The following is a 9,435-nucleotide window of genomic DNA, read 5'->3' as shown; positions in this document are numbered from 1 at the left end:
CTGCTTTTCCTATTCCCTGTACAAAATTAAATATAAATAAAGTTCAACTCCTTCAAACACCGCTATCCTTTAGGAAGCACTTTTGTGTAGAGTCAAGTTGGGACTCAGTCTGATCTGCGAAGTATGCACACTAATACACCATGAACCTAGGTTATGAGAGGGTTCAGCCATATAAGTTATTTAAAATATTTAAAACCAAGCATAAACTCTTAGCTAAATGAGTAAGTTAATAAATATTCAGGCATTGGGGTAAGGGAAAAATTCATACACAGAAAATGCACTATATGAGTAACTAGTGTCTGTTTAGTTATGCTGAGAGAGATAGCTTAAAAGTCCAAGTGCCTGGTTCTCCTGCTGTTTTTTTAGTCTGTAGTAAAGCAGTGTAGAAAGCAGCAGCCCTACATTTTAACTTTCTGGGATGCTTTGATGTGTCAGCCTAAAATCATTGCTAAAATAATGACATTATGGTGGAGAGTGGGAGGAAAGTTTGCAAACTGGAAATTTGTCTAAAAATTGAAACAAGCGAGAACAATTTTGAATAAAGTTCCACTGAGCTAAGGAGAGTGAAAAGGTTAGGGAAGAACTGAGTACAGTCAAACATATACCTTCAGATATGGCACAAATTGAAATTTGAGTGTATCTATTCTTGATGAATATCTAACTTCCAAGGATATATTTCTCTGTTGATACTATTTTGAAGAGCTGAGATGTATAAAATTTGTTTGGTAGGTGGTGGGCTTTCAATTAAAGCTAGATTCTTACCTGTGTCAATTTGAAATACTTTTTCTTTTGCTCAGGCAATGATGACTAATTTGTAGGTCAAAATCTTACCATTTGAGACCACAATTATAAATTCTATTAAGAAAGTATTTGTCAAAACCAAAATCTAAGATGTGTTTATTAGCTTTGCTCCATGGTGCACATGTGAGTGCAGTAATGGAAACGGGCTACAGAACTGCTGGTGGTGAGTTTTAGTGAATTTGGACTCAGTTTGGCTAAATTTTCCTTAAATCTACAGGCTAAAATATCGAGGCAATGTCCAGTGTGTCAGCAACTCTTAAGTCCCAGTAAGACAAGCCACAAATCCCCTGGACCCTCCATAACCAGGCCCTTCTTGTCAGACCACCTTTTAAACTCTCCAGGGTTTCAGAGGTTGAATAACCCCTTAGTCATTCTTGAGAGAAACCTTTTTAAAGATCCAATCAGCTTCCATTGAATATTTATTTCAGACCGAAGGCTTTTTTAGTATACTCAGCTTGCCCCACTATCAGGGTGACACTATCCCTAGAGAGTAAGAGGCAAAGGCATCTGGACAATTGATGATGTCAAGATACCCGACATTTCTTCATCCAGTTACCAATCATAGCATTAACAGCAGTGACAGGGTGCAAATCATCAGCTAGACCTATACCAAACACTGGAAAATCCACTAAAGGATATTAAAGGTGAGAGGAGAGAGACAAAGCAAGAAGTCTATCAAATGGTTGGCACACAGTAAATGCTTGCTAGGGGTGAACTGGAGGGAAAGGACTGCAGTGGTAACATTCCTAAAACAGTTGACCAATAAAGAAATAGTGGAGTTTATAACCTCAATGGCGTAAAGAGTTGTATGTTATAGGATTTTTAAAAATGACATTGAATGCTCAATATACTAAACCACACCCTTTTTTCTCTCTGATTCAAGGTTTGGTTTAAGAATAGGAGGGTCAAGTGGAGGAGACGTCAGAGGGCATTAAGGGTCAGAAATATGCCTCCCGTCGTCCTAGGTCACCCTGTGGGCATAATATCGGATGGATCCTCTAATGCCATGCTTGTTCTCAAGCCGGATTGGAGATGGGTTCTTCTGGAGCCACCATCACACGGGCAGCCTTTGCTGCCCATTCCTCCCCCACCCTTGCCTCCCTTTAGCCTGGAATGGGCCCCTATCATCAGTGGCCATTTTGTAGCCCCCCTTTATTAAGGTATGGTCTCTATGACAGTTTTCCTAAAGTATCTGTCTGCCAGATTCTAATTGTGCAAGCACAGCATCAAGAGCACTTCACCAAATACCTGTTAAATTAGTTGAATAAATTAACACATTTGAGTAGAGCACATTTTTTATTTTTCAATAAAGAGGTACCTTCTCAGCATGTTTGTTTTTGTGTATCAAATGAGGTTAATTGTGCTTGGGTGGGAATTTTTAAGGGAATGCTATTCAAACAGAATGGCAAGGAGGCCTTCTTGCATGAAGCAACATCCCCAAGTCACCATTGGTAAGCCTGTACACACCACAGAAATCTTTTAAGTCTTCGGGATATGTTTACACTGACCCATACTTTTTTTCCTCTTCCATCATTCCATCCTCATCCTCACCCTTTGGGACCACATACATATGCGAGATGAGGTGGGATGAGTCCCTAGTGAGACAACAGTGTGTTTCTAGGCAGGGCAGAGCCCAATCCATGTTTATTCGTACATTCAGTCCCAATGCTGGACTCTAAGGGAATCTTCCTAGAATACTATCCACAGGGTTTTATGGGAAGGGGGCTACCAAACATTTACCCAGTATGCTCCAAATTCTTTCACTGCACTCCCTTTTTGTGGAGGAGATTAGGGAATAAGAGCCATTCTGGCCCAAAGGTCCTGCCGCTTCAAAGAAAACACAAGAGGAGACTCCATCAAGGCCACCCTCAAATGTATTATGTAGCTTTCATCATCTTTAAGAGAACCTCTATTCCTGCTAATTAAACACTGAAAGGGAATCTTTTGTTTTAGTGCTGCTTGAAGCAGGAAAAGAAAGATGGTCCCCTGAGCAGTGTTCCAGAATAATCACTCATTAGAAAGAAGTAGTCATTTTTTCATGCATTCTTTCTTCTTCATGTGAAATTGCCAGTTAGAAAACAACAAAAACAAAAATAGGGGTAGTAAAGGGGGCCAGGCCCACTTTTTTAAAAGTATTAAGTTCTCAATATGATCTTTGCTTTGAGCAATTCAATCAATGCATGACGTCTTTAAAGAGGGGGGGGTTCTTTTAAATGTGGTTTCTAGTGAACATCAAGGTCCTCCCACTATGAAGTGATTGTTAAGAGAAGGTGCCATAGTTACATCACAATGTCATCTCACAGGTTAATCAAAGGTCAGTTTCACAGTGCTTATATGCTCCCAGTGGAAAGACAGGCTGTTTTAGGCAAAAGCATGTGCTTTTTGCTGTGTTGTTCACTACTTTCACACCTCCCTTCTTTCCCCCTTCACAATTGTGGATGCCAAAGATCAGCAAAGCAGTTGCATGTAATGTGGGCCTGCTGCACAGAGAGGAAGTTAGTGCTCCCCTGAGGCTCTAGCCCCTGATGGGAGTGAGGAACATCCAGGAATGCACCAGTGCATGCAAACTGCTATCCTTGCCTGGCAATTTTGAAAACAAAATTTCTTCACTCCTGATGTTGACCCTTGTTCTTTATAAACATCGGTTTCCTCAATCCGTTAAGTACTGAAGAACAGAACTACGTGGTCTGTACAAGCAAAAGCCACAGGACACTCTCAGATCAAGTTCTGACCCCTTCTATTCTCTATTCATAGTTGAATATGTGGTTTTGCCATGCTGAGACCGAAAGCCGGACAGTACTCAGCACAAATTCTGCAGTTAACACTCCAAGTTGTGAACAGAAACACTCTTTTTTCATGCTCTGGCTACCTGGAAGAAGAGCAAATACCGTTTCCCATGACCAGTGGAGTCTTAAAGGGACATTTATCTTATTTTCCATGCAATGCTACTTCCAGGATTCAGAAGAATTAAGGCATGGTGGTGAGATAGACCAGATGGAATATCCAAAACATTGCTGCAGATAATAATTTCCTCTCAGTTTAACTTTCAAAAGGCAGAAGTCTTCTAAAAATAATCCCACAAAAAGCATTTTCTTAAAATGCACTAAAAATAACTTCTTGGTAAAGATCAGAAATTAGTTATCTAATATAAGGAAATAACATTGATTTGTAAAACACTCTTTAACACTGGCTACCAACAAATAGGTTGACCCAAGACCAGTGGTCTCTGTAAGTGTTAATTTTGGCTGGAAAATTATAAATACAATCTTGGGAGGAGCGCAGTAGTTTCAGCATGTTTTAGAATCTAAAAATTCTAGATCTTGCTTTCTAAAGTAGCTAAAGTTGTTTCATATCAAATAATACAAGTCTCCTTTAAGACAAGTGTGAAAAGTGAGTTTTTAAAAAAGAGAAGAGTTACTATAAATGTATTCAAAAGAGGGAAATGAAGTTCTAAGTTGTTTCAAAAAGAACAGAAATACATTTGCCTGAATTCTAAACCATGAGGTGTTGGGCTTACCACTGGGCACCTCTGAGCACACATATGAAACTGCTGTTTTACCGTGCAGTGATTTGGTACTGATGTGATTCCTCTCGGAAATGTTGGAATCTTGGAAGTGAAATAATGGAGCTAAAATAGAGCTCTTCACTGGACTCCTGATTGGTAAGCCTAATCTGGTCTCATTTGACTTCCCTTAGCCCAAGGCATGGACTAGAGTTCTCAGAACCTTGAGTGGACACCTCTGGAGTCAGTTGCTGTGATAACACAATCCCCAGTGCCTACCCTTCATCCTAAGAAAACTGCATGCCATAACTTCATTTAAGACTTGCCTTATGCTTCCTCCCATTAAGCCAAGGCAGTAGGGTAGGGTGTTCCAGTGAGCGCGAGACCTTGCCTTAGCCAGATCATCTTTCTTAAGAGTCATATTCTCATTTTCTTTTGTGGAAACCTCGCACAAGGTATCTTCACTTGGCAAGTGATACAAACATTCACAGGGCCCTGCAGTGAAAGGATGGCAACTACAGAGAACCAGTCCCATTGTGTCATGTGGTTCTTCCAAGCAAAGTTCCTTTTTCTTCTGTACCCAGCTTACAGGAAGAGAGCATGGTATTCTCTCTACACTGCAAGGGGCTTTTAAGGTCATCCACTCCACCCCCTTCATATCACAGACTTAGGACGTAGTCCCAGAATAGTGGAGCAGCCAGACCAAGAAAGCACATAGAGTTCTTGCTAGAGAAGATAATCGTCTTGGTGGCCATGTCCTCCCCTGGGCCCTGGATCATCCAGTTATGGGCAGTGCACAGTAGCCCAGGTTTTGCTCCTCAGCAGTTACATCTCCATCCTGCCCAGAAAGTTTTCCTTCAGAGTGAAAAAAACTCAAAGCTCCCACCAAAGCCTCATTACTGAGCAATTTTACATCTAGGAAAAGTAATCAATCTCCCCTGAAGGCATTCAGTCTCCTAATGTCCACAATTTCAGGCATTGAGATACTGATGCAATTTGTACCTCCCTCACAAAAGGCTGAGTGTGCTTCCACTACAATAGCCCTCATTTCTCCGAATTTCCTTGCAAAGTTGAGTGTGCCAACCAGTGGCATTACCCCTGAGTAAAAAAAAAAAAAAAAAGCCAACCCTGTGATTATGTTGAATTGACTTTTTTAGGAAAGTAGGCTAATAGCTTGGAAACTGATAGGTAATAAATATTCACTTTGAAATTGATAATTTATGATTTTCCTTGATCAATGTCACCCTTACTCCTCAGATATCATCATGGAGCCATGGGTCAACTGCAATGAACTGTATCTTTCCCATCCCTACCACACAAAGGGTGAGTCTGAGGTGAATATCTGAATTCCCAATATCTTAGATCTATAAAAATAAAAAATATTTCTTATACACACTCTTGCTTTCAAAATCAGAGGACACAATATTGAAGAGGTGGCATTCAAGCATGAGTACATAATTGTTATATCTAGACCCATCCAAAGCACAGCCTCCAGACAAAATTAAAGCTGTTATGAGAACTGTAGATCTGGAGCATGACTTTCTCCTATTCCAGGTCCAAGAATCATGATTTAGGGAGAGAAAAAAATGGAGGCAAGATAGAAGAGACCACTTCTCCCTTGGACAAAAGAGAGAAATGAAGAAACAAGGTTTTCAAATAGGAAGTAGAAACAGACCTAGGGGAGATCTAGGGAAGAAAGAAATCCAGCAATTTGGTCCAAGGCCGTTGATCAGGTTTAGGGAGCTGGGTGGTGAGTGGGCTGGTAGGCTAGCACTTCCTCTGGGTGGTACCTGATGGGACACAAGAAGATGGCTCTGGCCAGCTGAGCTTTATAAGAGAAAGGAAGAACAGAACTCATATTCACATGCAAATGAATTTCTTACATCTCCATCCACAGCCCCCAAGGTCAAGCAACAACAGAGCTGTATTTTCGAGTACACTTGAATTCTTTCCTGCACACAGTCAGGACCCTCATGGTCTCGGTCTCTCTCTCTCTCTCTCTCTCTCTCTCTCTCTCTCTCTCTATCTTTCTCTCTCTCTCTCTCTCTCTCTCTCTCTCTCTCTCTCTCTCTCTCTCTCTCTCTCTCTCTCTCTCTCTCGCCTACCTTCCTTTGAACTCAGCTGGCCACCTTAAGGGATATGACCATGATTGAAAATTTCATAAGGAAGAAGTTAAAGTCAAAACAGAGAGGGCTGTCTCACAATGTGATTGGCCCTGGCCCAGATTCCCAACCCCAACACCCCTAGAAACATCCAAGATGGTTCTATTTCTTCACTTAAACCAGAAGAAATTTCCAAAAATATCCAAGGAATTCTATGCACACACCCACTATAGCAAAACCTCAGTTCCAACAGGAAGTCATACGGAAATATTGCAAGGTGTTGAACTGGTTCTTCTGCCATTTATTTAACACAGAGACTTAGACTTCAGGGATTTCTGTGGCCAAACCTGTTCTTCTATTAGATGAATGCATTCTATAGTTTCAAAATTCCACTTAACCTTCAGCTTAAAACAATGTTCAGTCCATTCACTCCAAACAAGAAAAAAGAAGGATGACCATCATCCTGGTCAAGATAGGGGTGTGAAGAGATGAGGAAAGAGAGCTCCTAGTCATTAAGTATCTGTCTAAGAGTAGCATACAAATCCAAGGCCAGAAATTGAGGTCCATTAGCCTCACTCTTCTACTTCTTACCATCCTTTCCCTGAGAACCATGAGAAGACCTTAATTCACAGGCAACACACAAATCGTATTTTAAATAACTCAATACTTACTTGTCATTTCAGAGTCCTTTGCACAAGGATGGCTTGTTCTCCTTCAGCACTGGTAGCCTTATAATATTGTACATCAATATCTCTATTAAATAGAATCACACTAGGTAGGAATTTTGGTTCATAAGATTGCATATTTGTTGTAGAAAAAGGTAAATTTCCAGGAAAGAGTGCTTTTTTTTTCTTTTATTTGTTTTTATCTTTTTTATTTTCCTACTGTTTCCATCGTAACTGTTTAGAGAAAGACCCAGAGGTTAGCACACATTCCATCAAATTGTTTGTCTTCTATCTACAGTCTTTGGCCAGTGAAATTTGATCTCTGAATCACTACAACCTCACAGCAGACCCCCAGAACCTGCCATGTTCATTTCTGCCCGTATACCTTTGCTTGTACTGTTCCTGTTCCCCCTTTTGCATCTAACCAATTCATTCAGGTCTTATCTCTTCCCTCTAGCCTTTTACTCCTTTTACTCCTCCTCCTTCCTTTTTCAACCTAGCCTGCCCAACTGTTATCTCCCCTTCCTGAACTTTTATATGCCTGAAGTGTGGATCATTCATTTGTCAAAACCATGGCCTTCCAATGAAGCTTAACTCTTTTGTGGTGCAATTCTTGTGCCCCTTACCTGCACAGTAAGTACCTGAAGTTTCCTACAGGGTCTTATACATTTTTTGTTCTCCCAAATACAGTTAGCTAGGTGGAATTTTACCTGTAACAACAATAAATATTGACAATAATAACAGCTACAATGTTCTGAGGGCTTACTGTGTACCAAGTACTGTACTAAGCAATATGCATGAATTACCATTATTCTTTTTGCAGATGAGGAAACTGACATAGAAAGAGATTAAATAATATGTTCAAGGTGACATAGCTGAAAAGTGGTTACAATGAAATTCATCAAATCAAATATTTAATAAATTCTTTGTAGTTGAGAGAAAAATGTACTAATGCATGTTTCACCTTTATTTTCATTTAAAAAGATGGAAATAAAAAACATAGATTGTATGTTCATTCAGTTAATTATAATATTCCATTAACCAAAATAACCCCATATTTTGGATATTCTGTTGAATTAAAGATTCACTTTACTGTATCTCCATGCAATATTTCTGAAGAAAAATGAAGTATATTAGCCATTAGATATGAACCAAGTATTTCTCATTTATTCTTATGCCTGTACCAATTAAATGGATTCCTTTTCTCTGCTTTAAACTATCTTTTGTGTTATTCATTCATTCACCTATATTCTCTATCTTAGGATTTAAAGCAACATATAATGTAGAAGACACATGTAATACAATAAGAAAATAAAAATTAAAAGTGGTTGTTTAAAAAATGGGTTAAGCTGTTATTTTTCAAAGAAAACATAATGTCCCTTTCCTTGTGGGAATGGTAAGCAGTGTGTGAACACAGAATATTGTGGAAGTATAGAACTCTCACGCTTTAAAAGCAAAACAAGGACCTCCAGTTTCCAGTCCAACATGTAGAATATGGAAGTCATTCTCATCTTCACAACAACAAAAAAACAAACAAACTGAAAACAGCTCTTCTTAGATCCATCAGAGACTTGAGGTCACAGAGAAAACCCTGCCCTGAAAACTAGAAATACATATAGATAAAGAGAAACACAGTTTACCAGGAGCAGAAGCCCAAGAGCAAAAACCCACAGCTGGAGCCAGCATGATGAGGAACACATGAAACTGTAATTGACAAATTTCTAGAAGCTCTACCTTCAGTATGGACTACTTTGAGAGTTAACACTGAGGTGGCAGAGTGTCCTTCCTTAAGAGAATGCCACACTTCCATGAGTTTTACCTCTAGGAGCCCCACCAAGTTGTCTCTGTAAGAATTCGAGAAAAATCCCCTCCTGCTTACACAAGGAGAGAAGGAAAGTAACATTTTTGAAATACATACAGAGCTCTTTGTTTTCCTCAACCAGGCCTGCCCTGAAGGGAAACTGTTTTCCCAGAGCCTAATGACTTGGGTTTCACCAAGGCCTAGCTGACCAGGGAGGAGGGAAATACCCAACTGCAGCCCTTTCTATCCAGAAAGGTAGAGAAGCTGAGAAGCACTTGTGAAAGTTACAACCCAGGGAGACAGGCTCACCAAAAGACTTAGATCTAATCATAGGACTATAGAATGCTTCTCCTCCCCTTGAACTTACCACCACATCAACAGTACTCCTGTATAATAACAGTGGGTTACAGCTAAAAACTGCAAGCCTCAGTCCTTATTTAAAAGAACAAGCCTATAGGAAAACTCAAAGATAATGAGGGAGACAAAAACAAGGACACTAAAGGAAATTTTAGCTTCTGACACCTACAGTTATAGCAAATAGTAAACACAGCCTAACTCCTAGCC

This window comes from Rousettus aegyptiacus, unplaced genomic scaffold, assembly GCF_014176215.1.
Source record: "Rousettus aegyptiacus isolate mRouAeg1 unplaced genomic scaffold, mRouAeg1.p scaffold_m13_p_9, whole genome shotgun sequence".
Taxonomy (NCBI): Eukaryota; Metazoa; Chordata; class Mammalia; order Chiroptera; family Pteropodidae; genus Rousettus; species Rousettus aegyptiacus.
The sequence above is the reverse complement of the archived record's forward strand: the minus strand, read 5'-3'. Positions refer to the sequence as shown.